Consider the following 7,899-nt stretch of genomic DNA (forward strand, 5'->3'; position numbering starts at 1 on the left):
CCGAATTGGTCTTGATTTTATGTCCTTTCATTGAATTCAAATACATGTTAAAAAAACAAGGCCTATAGCAAAACAAAGAAAGTTGGGCAATGATTTTCTTACATGTTAATATGATTTATCGTGTATAACTTGGAGTTCAATCAGATATTAATCTCATAAACATGTTGCTTTTTTTATGGAATCAAATGGATTTAAAATTCATAACTTCAAATATCTCAATTCAAGCTCATCTTTAGTTTTTGTTGGTGAATTTTAGCTTTAATTTTTAAAATATAGTCACTCTAAAAATATCTTAAAATATAGTACAACATCCATGATACTCGATCAGTATATAAGTTCTATTATTAAGTAATAATTTTTCAGAGCCTCAATTTTGGTTAACTGAAAGTCTCGAAATAATAATAGGATAATTCATCAAAAAAAAAAAAAGGAGAAGAAAACTAATAGGATAATACTTTTTTATGATTCTATCAATAAAACTTTATGAGTAGGTCTCTACTGAGATGGTCTCACGAATCTTTATCTGTGAGACGAGTCAACCCTACTGATGTTCATAATAAAAAGTAATACTCTTAGCATAAAAAGTAATATTTTTTCATGGATGACCCAACAAATAAGAGATCCGTCTCACAAAATATAATCCGTGAGACTGTCTTACACAAGTTTTTGCCAAACTTTATTATGTAACTGATATCTCAAAATAAATAACTCTCTATAAACAACCTTTGATATTTCAATTAATTTTTATGAACATATCCTTCGAAACTTGCAATGGATTGATCATATATATATATATATATATATTAAAAAAATGTTAGTGAAAGGAAATGTGATTTGCATTGCAAGAAAAAAATGACTTAAAATTATTTTTTCTTGTACATTAAGAGTTTTGTTTTTCTAGAATATTGAATTTCTTAAATTCTAAATTTGATCTTTAATTTTTAAAAGATTTGTTTCTAATGAAAGACTACTTTCCTAATCTTGTAGGAATTTATTCAAGGAATCATATTAAGATAAAAAAGTCTCTCTATATATGAAGAATAGTTGGTGCACAATGTACGAGCGAGATACGAGAGAACAAAAAGAAAATATATAAAACTCGGGTGAATTTTTTGAAGAACTCGCAAAGACGAAACATCAATGTTTCACTGTTTTCCAGTGACGTATTGGAGACACTTGAGTATTGGAGACACTTGAAGATAACACTAGTACAAAGTGTTGATTGAAGAATTGTTTGTTGCTCTAAATTTTGGCTAAACAGATTTATATTCTTGTGTTTTGTTTATTTTTTATTGATATTTTAGGATATAATTTACTTCCTTAACTTGCTAAAAATATAATTTTTTGTTTATTCACTGGTATTGATTTTTGTAAACTTGATTTATTTTCTAATAATTATTTTGGCATGAGGCATTGTTCACTTGTGCACAGTTATCTGCGTGCTATTTTAATTAAGTTATTTATTTATGTATTATATTATTCCGCTGCATGTTGTCATAAGGTGTTACAACATCCAAGACCACTTATATCTGATACACACAATCCTTATTATTAACAAAATTATTTCACTTGGCATCAGAGCCAACTCTTGTCTTTACTAAGAGAAATTCTTGTTATTTTTGTTTAACAAGTAAAATTCAATGGACGTGTCACTTGCCAATGCTGCACCACGACCAACTGTTTTGGATGGATCCGACTACGCTCTTTAGAAAGTCAAAAAAAGATTTTATATCAAGTCCATAGATGAAAGAGCATGAGTCATCAACTGTTGGACTCCACCAAAAAAAATTGATAAAGATGGTGGCAGTTTGATCAAAACAGAAAGTGAATAGATGTTGCGTGTTTTCTTGATTGCTCGCAAGCGCACGACGTCAAATTATAGTAAAATGTATTTTTGAGTACAAGTGTCGATCCCACGAGGAATGTGTATATAAATGTATATTAGCACTTGTGATTAAAATAGTCTCGACTTTATTTAGAATAATCAATTAAAAGATTTGTTTACAAGAATAACTAAATTGAAAATGGATTTAAATGTAACACCAATTTATAGCAATTAACCATGGAATAAAAAGTCTAGAGATCCGATTTCACGCAACTGTCCACCATGTGTAATTTCTTGTAGCTATGTTATAAAAAATCCTTCTTATTCATTAGCCAAGAATCCTATAATTATCTACCCCCTTTCCCGAGTGTTAAGTATACTGTAATTTTCTAAAAATGGATTGCAACGTTCCCATCAACAATCTACAAATAAATAACACATCAAGCACTAGATTCTCTATGAGCTTCGATAGCATTATAAGCCCTCCCGAACTCTATAAATACAATTGATGTATTTTTTCATTTCTTGTTTATAATTTCCTCTTCCGAGTGATAAATTTTAAACATATAAATCATTCAAATTATGCCCAATAAATTGAAAGCATTAAGATTAGAACAATACAAATGAACAATATGAAGAACTTAAATAACTTAGTTCATAGATTCTAACATATGGTTTTTAGTTTTGTTCCATCTTTCCTCTAGAAATAAAAATTATTTCATAATAACACAAGCAAAACAACAAAACATGGTTTTAAAACAAGACATATCAACTGAAAAATGAAAGAAAGAAGAACTTAAAACAAGAGTTTGAAGTGCTGATTCCGTCCCCGGAGTTGTGCAAAAGAGTTCCCAAGAACTTGATGAACTTGGATATTCAATCCTCTAGCAGCAGCCTCTACTCCTTTCTTGGCTCCCCAATACCCTAGATGGTAAGTAAATGATGTAATTTTTAGTCCCAGACAAGCCTCAATCCGCAGCACACCAAAATCTTGGACTTTCATGCGCAGCACACAAAAATACAGATTTTCCGGATTATGTTTTGCAAGGAGCGCGGGTGCGGTCAAGAGGACACCGCGGGTGCGGTGTTGGTTCTGGTGTGCGAGCGCAGGTGCGGTATGGATTTTAGCGCAGGTGCAGTGCTTCACCGTAGGTGCGGTGTATGTATAAGCGCGGGTGCGCTGCAGCTTCTGTAATTTTGATCTTTTTCACTTTTCAATTCAACACTTTACTACTCCAAACTCTCATTCTAAGCTACCAAACTACAACAACAAAAACAATAACAAATCAAATAAAACCTGCTCAAGAATCATAAAATTCCAAGTTAAAAACAAGTAATAAAAGTGCAATAAATTGCACTTATCAAACTCCCCCAAACTTAGGATTTTGCTAGTCCCGAGCAAAACAAAACAACACAAAAAAACAAGTCATGAAATATTTTAAAGAACTTTGCCTCAAGATAATTTAATTAACTCTTCATGAATTCATTATTCTATGACAAGTCAAAACAATCCAAATCAATTTTTTTATTCGGATATAGTCATGAAATCGGTTAATTTTCTAAACTTCGAATCTCTTCAACTCATGTTTCAAAACATTCTCAACTGATTTTTAATTTTTTACAAACACAATCAAGAGTTCTTTTTCGGTAAAAATTGGGTTCAAGTCAATATTCATTCAAGAAAGGAGTACCCAATAAATATTTGATGCAATGAGGTGTGTGTAAAGTTGATCAAGATTCGTACTCAATGTAAGTGTTTATCGATTGTCCATAGGCTTGATCCTCTCAATCCCTCTCCACTAGTATATTGGACAACTATGACTTGGTCAATAGGATTTGCAATACTTTTAATGTTAGGCCTTGGCTTATGGCTACAAATTAAGATTTTGAATTCAAATAAGGGAGTAAGTTGAATTTTTATCTCTTTTGCAAACTCCACCTTTTCTTTTATCTTCATTTTTTATTCATTTCATCTCTCTTGAACTTTTCTTTTGTAGGAGAATTTCAATATATATATATTTTTTTTCTTTTTTTTTTAATCTTTTGAATTCTTACTCCCTTGATAAGGTAGGAAATTAATGTTTAAGATATTCAACGGGGTGGTAAATGTGGTATATTTGAAAAGATATCGAATGTGGTCTTTTACACATATTTACGTGTGCCATTCGAATTCATATAAGCTCAAAGAAGTGACAAATGATAAATTATTTTATTTGGTGGCTTGAAAGGCTCAATCGATCCAAAAAAAATCACCTAAATCATTCCTAAATCATAAGTTGTCCGTATTTCGCCTCGAGTGTTATTTGGATAGTTCTAGACAAAATCTCAATTCACCAACACAGAGTAGAATATAATCATCGTGAAAAATAGTGTCTCAATGCATAAACCAAATACATATATATTCAAAAGAAAAGTGCTTGGCTTCCAAGAAATTTCAAGAACAAGATTCTTTTCTCATATAGGCTCAAGAAGGCTTCAAATGAATATTTATGAACAATATAAATAGGCCCAAATAAAATCAAAAATTGCCTCAATCATATATGTGTTTGCAAAAATTTATTTCAATGTCAAATGAAAATCACAGAGTTGTTTAGAAATTATAAGTCTCAAACTTACCAAATTTCATGATTGTTCTCTAAAATTTTTTTTCAATTGATTGGTGAACATGAATGAAATACATGACATTTCTTCCAATACACAAATTTTGTTCATTATTGGCCATTTCAAAAATTTTCATGACTATTACACTACAAATACACAAGCAAATAACTCAAAAGTAAATAAAACACTCAAATAAAACTAAATAACAATACAAACACACAAGCAAATATAAATAAAATCTCCCCCAAACTTAACTATGTGCATCTCCCTCGATATAAATGATCATGAAAGTTAGGGGATTACACATACCTCGGGCAATGACCGTCAGTAGTCATCGCTATCCTCATCATCTGCTCCTTCTTGTGGTGGGTGGTACTCCGGCGGATCATATGCGGGCGGCCATTGCGGAGGTTGTGGAAATGGATTACCAGATGTGGAAGCTGATGGAAATTATTGAGCCAAGACAGACGTGAAATCCATCATATAATCCATGAATATATCGGTCCTAAACCGAAACTCGTCCATGTCTTGGCGTTGTTGGCGCATCTCTTCTTCCAAATGAGTTAATCTATCTCGCACATTTCTTGGTTGCGGTTGTGTTCGTTGTTGTTGGGCCTGAGCATGGGCACGTCTTTCAGCAGCTCTTCGGTTGAATTCTCTCTGAACTTCACGTGTATCTACCTGTGTGGTTGAATTACCACAATGGCATTTTTTGGTTTCAACAATTCTTCATTTACTGCCCAAGTCACTCCCGCATAATGGCATAGGTCTGTGATAAGAGAAGGATGGAGGAGTCCACTAGGAGAGTTACCTTTTGCATAATCTAGCATTGAGTTCTGAAGCAATTGACCTAAATCAATCGTCTTTCCCGTTAAGATGCAAAAAGTCAGGATTGCCCTCTCCTTGATGACGGTAGTAGTATGGTCAGTAGGCTTAATCCTAGCCGAAATGAAGGAATACCAATCTTTGGCAACATTTTTCAGATCAGATTTAGCTAGGCTTAAATGTACATTGTCTCTCATTCGCCACTCCGCTCCCTCAATGCAAATAGTCTGAAGAATGTTATCATAATCAACTTCCTCGGTCCGATATTCTTCATATTCGTCATGCATGACTGGAGGGATACCATACATCGTGTTGATGGTATGAGAATCAAAAGCCACCATCTTTCCTCGCACCAAAACTTTCAAGTGATCATGCTTAACCTTAAGGTTAGCATAAAATTCTCATACCAACGAAATAACCGCATCCTGTGGTGTCTTGCCAAACTCCTCCCAATGCCTAGCAGTAAGCATTAATCCAATATCGGTTAATGGGAAGCTCAGGTCAAATACCCTCTCTTTCACAATGCTCTTGTTCAGAATTTTAGCATAATTTTCCTCCGCCTTTTCATCACAGAACTTGTGTGCATCATTATTCGCAGATGAGGATGCACTCTTTGATTGTTTCTTTCTTGGAGGCATTTTGTCAAATACCTTCAAATCACCAACTTCCCCTTCAATCCAATTCACTAAACTAGATGATTCTTTCACTCCCCCAAACTTGTTAATCGCAATAACTACACCTCAACAATATACACACTAATCCAATCAACAATATCAAGAATGCACTCCACTAAAATTACAGCACCATTACTATTCTTCCATAGCCAATAGCACCAATAATTTCGAATTTCAAAGCAAATGTAGTATGTATTTGCTCACCTTGAGTGTTGAAATGTTTCTCGGAAGAACATAATCGAAGCTCCAATCAATTCTTGGTGAAATTTTCGAGCCCCCTTTCAAACCCTAGGTTTGGTGTTGATTTTGTGGAATGAAGATGGATATTGGATGGAATGAGTGAAGTTATGTAGTTGTCGAGTGGTAAATTTTTGCTTGGAAGAACAAAATTTGAGTGTGGAGTGTGTTCTTGAGTGAATATTGTGAAGTGAAGGAGAAATGTACTCGGTTATGTCCAATGTTCGCGTGTTTCAGAATTTAAAACAATCGACCGCGGGTGCGGTGCTAAGCTTACCGCGGGTGCGGTCAGGATTCTGAAAAATTTTTATTTTCGACCTTCAGTGACCGCGGGTGTGGTGCTTAGCTTACCGCGGGTGCGGTGTGGGTTCTGGAAACCTATCGCGAGTGCACTACAAAATAGGCCACGGGTGCGCTTTACCTACTGGAAATTTTCATTCTTCATAAAGCAAACACCGCAGGGGCGCTGTAAAAATACCGCGGGTGCGGTGTTGTCTCTGTAAAACCAACGTCGGCGCGCTCAATAACGGATCGCGGGTGCACTCTTTGAAATTGTTTTCTCCTCTAATTGTTAGTCCTGAAAAACACAATAGATATTCATAAGATTTGGGGGAATACAAGAACACACTAAACTAAAAAATTACATAATCAAACAATAAAAATACAAGAATAAAAGTAAAACCGAAAACGAAATGCAATAAAGAAACAAAAATTTGGGTTGCCTCCCAAAAAGCGCTTGGTTTAACATCCTCAGCCCGACTGCCACCAGTCTACATCAAGTTGATCCGCCCAAAGGAATGTTGTCAAGATGCCATACCTCAGTCCCATAATAAAGCTTGATCTGTTGACCATTTACTTTAAACGTTCTTCCGTCATTGCACTTTAGCTCAATGGCTCCATATGGTTGGACTGATTCTATTGTAAATGGCCCCGACCATCTTGATTTTAGCTTACCAGGAAATAGTTTGAGGCGTGAATTGAACAACAGTACTTGTTGTCCGGGCTTGAAATTTCTATGCAAGATATGGTTGTCGTGCCACTTCTTGGTCTTCTCCTTGTAGATCTTTGCGTTCTCATAAGCCTCATTTCTGAACTCCTCCATCTCATTCAATTGCAATAGCCATTGCTCACCAGATGCTTCCATGTCAAAGTTTAGCTTTTTCACTGCCCAAAAAGCTTTGTGTTCCAATTCCAGTGGTAAGTGACAGGCCTTACCAAAGACCAACCTATAAGGTGACATCCCAATAGGTGTCTTGTAAGCCGTTCTGTACGCCCATAAGGCATCATCCAGCTTTAGTGCCCAATCCTTCCGGTTTGTCTTCACTGTTTTCTCCAATATCTGCTTAATCTCCCGGTTGGATACTTCGGCTTGTCCATTTGCTTGTGGGTGATATGCCAGGGTCACCTTATGCTTCACATCATATTTAGCCAAAAGTGAGTTAAAGATTTTGTTACAAAAATGTGTAACTTCATCACTAATTATGGCTCTTGGTGTCCCAAATCTTGTAAAGATGTTCCTGTGAACAAACTTAGCAACCACTCGAGTATCATTAGTATTGGTGGCAATTGCTTCCACCCATTTTGACACATAATCCACAGCAAGCAAAATATAAGATTGACCAAAAGAAGATGGGAATGGTCCCATGAAGTCAATACCCCAAACATCAAAAAGTTCAACTTCCAAAATATTGGTCAATGGGAACTCATGGCGTATAGAAATATTGCCAACCATTTGGC

Source organism: Primulina tabacum, chromosome 9, assembly GCF_025594145.1.
Source record: "Primulina tabacum isolate GXHZ01 chromosome 9, ASM2559414v2, whole genome shotgun sequence".
NCBI classification, from domain to species: domain Eukaryota; kingdom Viridiplantae; phylum Streptophyta; class Magnoliopsida; order Lamiales; family Gesneriaceae; genus Primulina; species Primulina tabacum.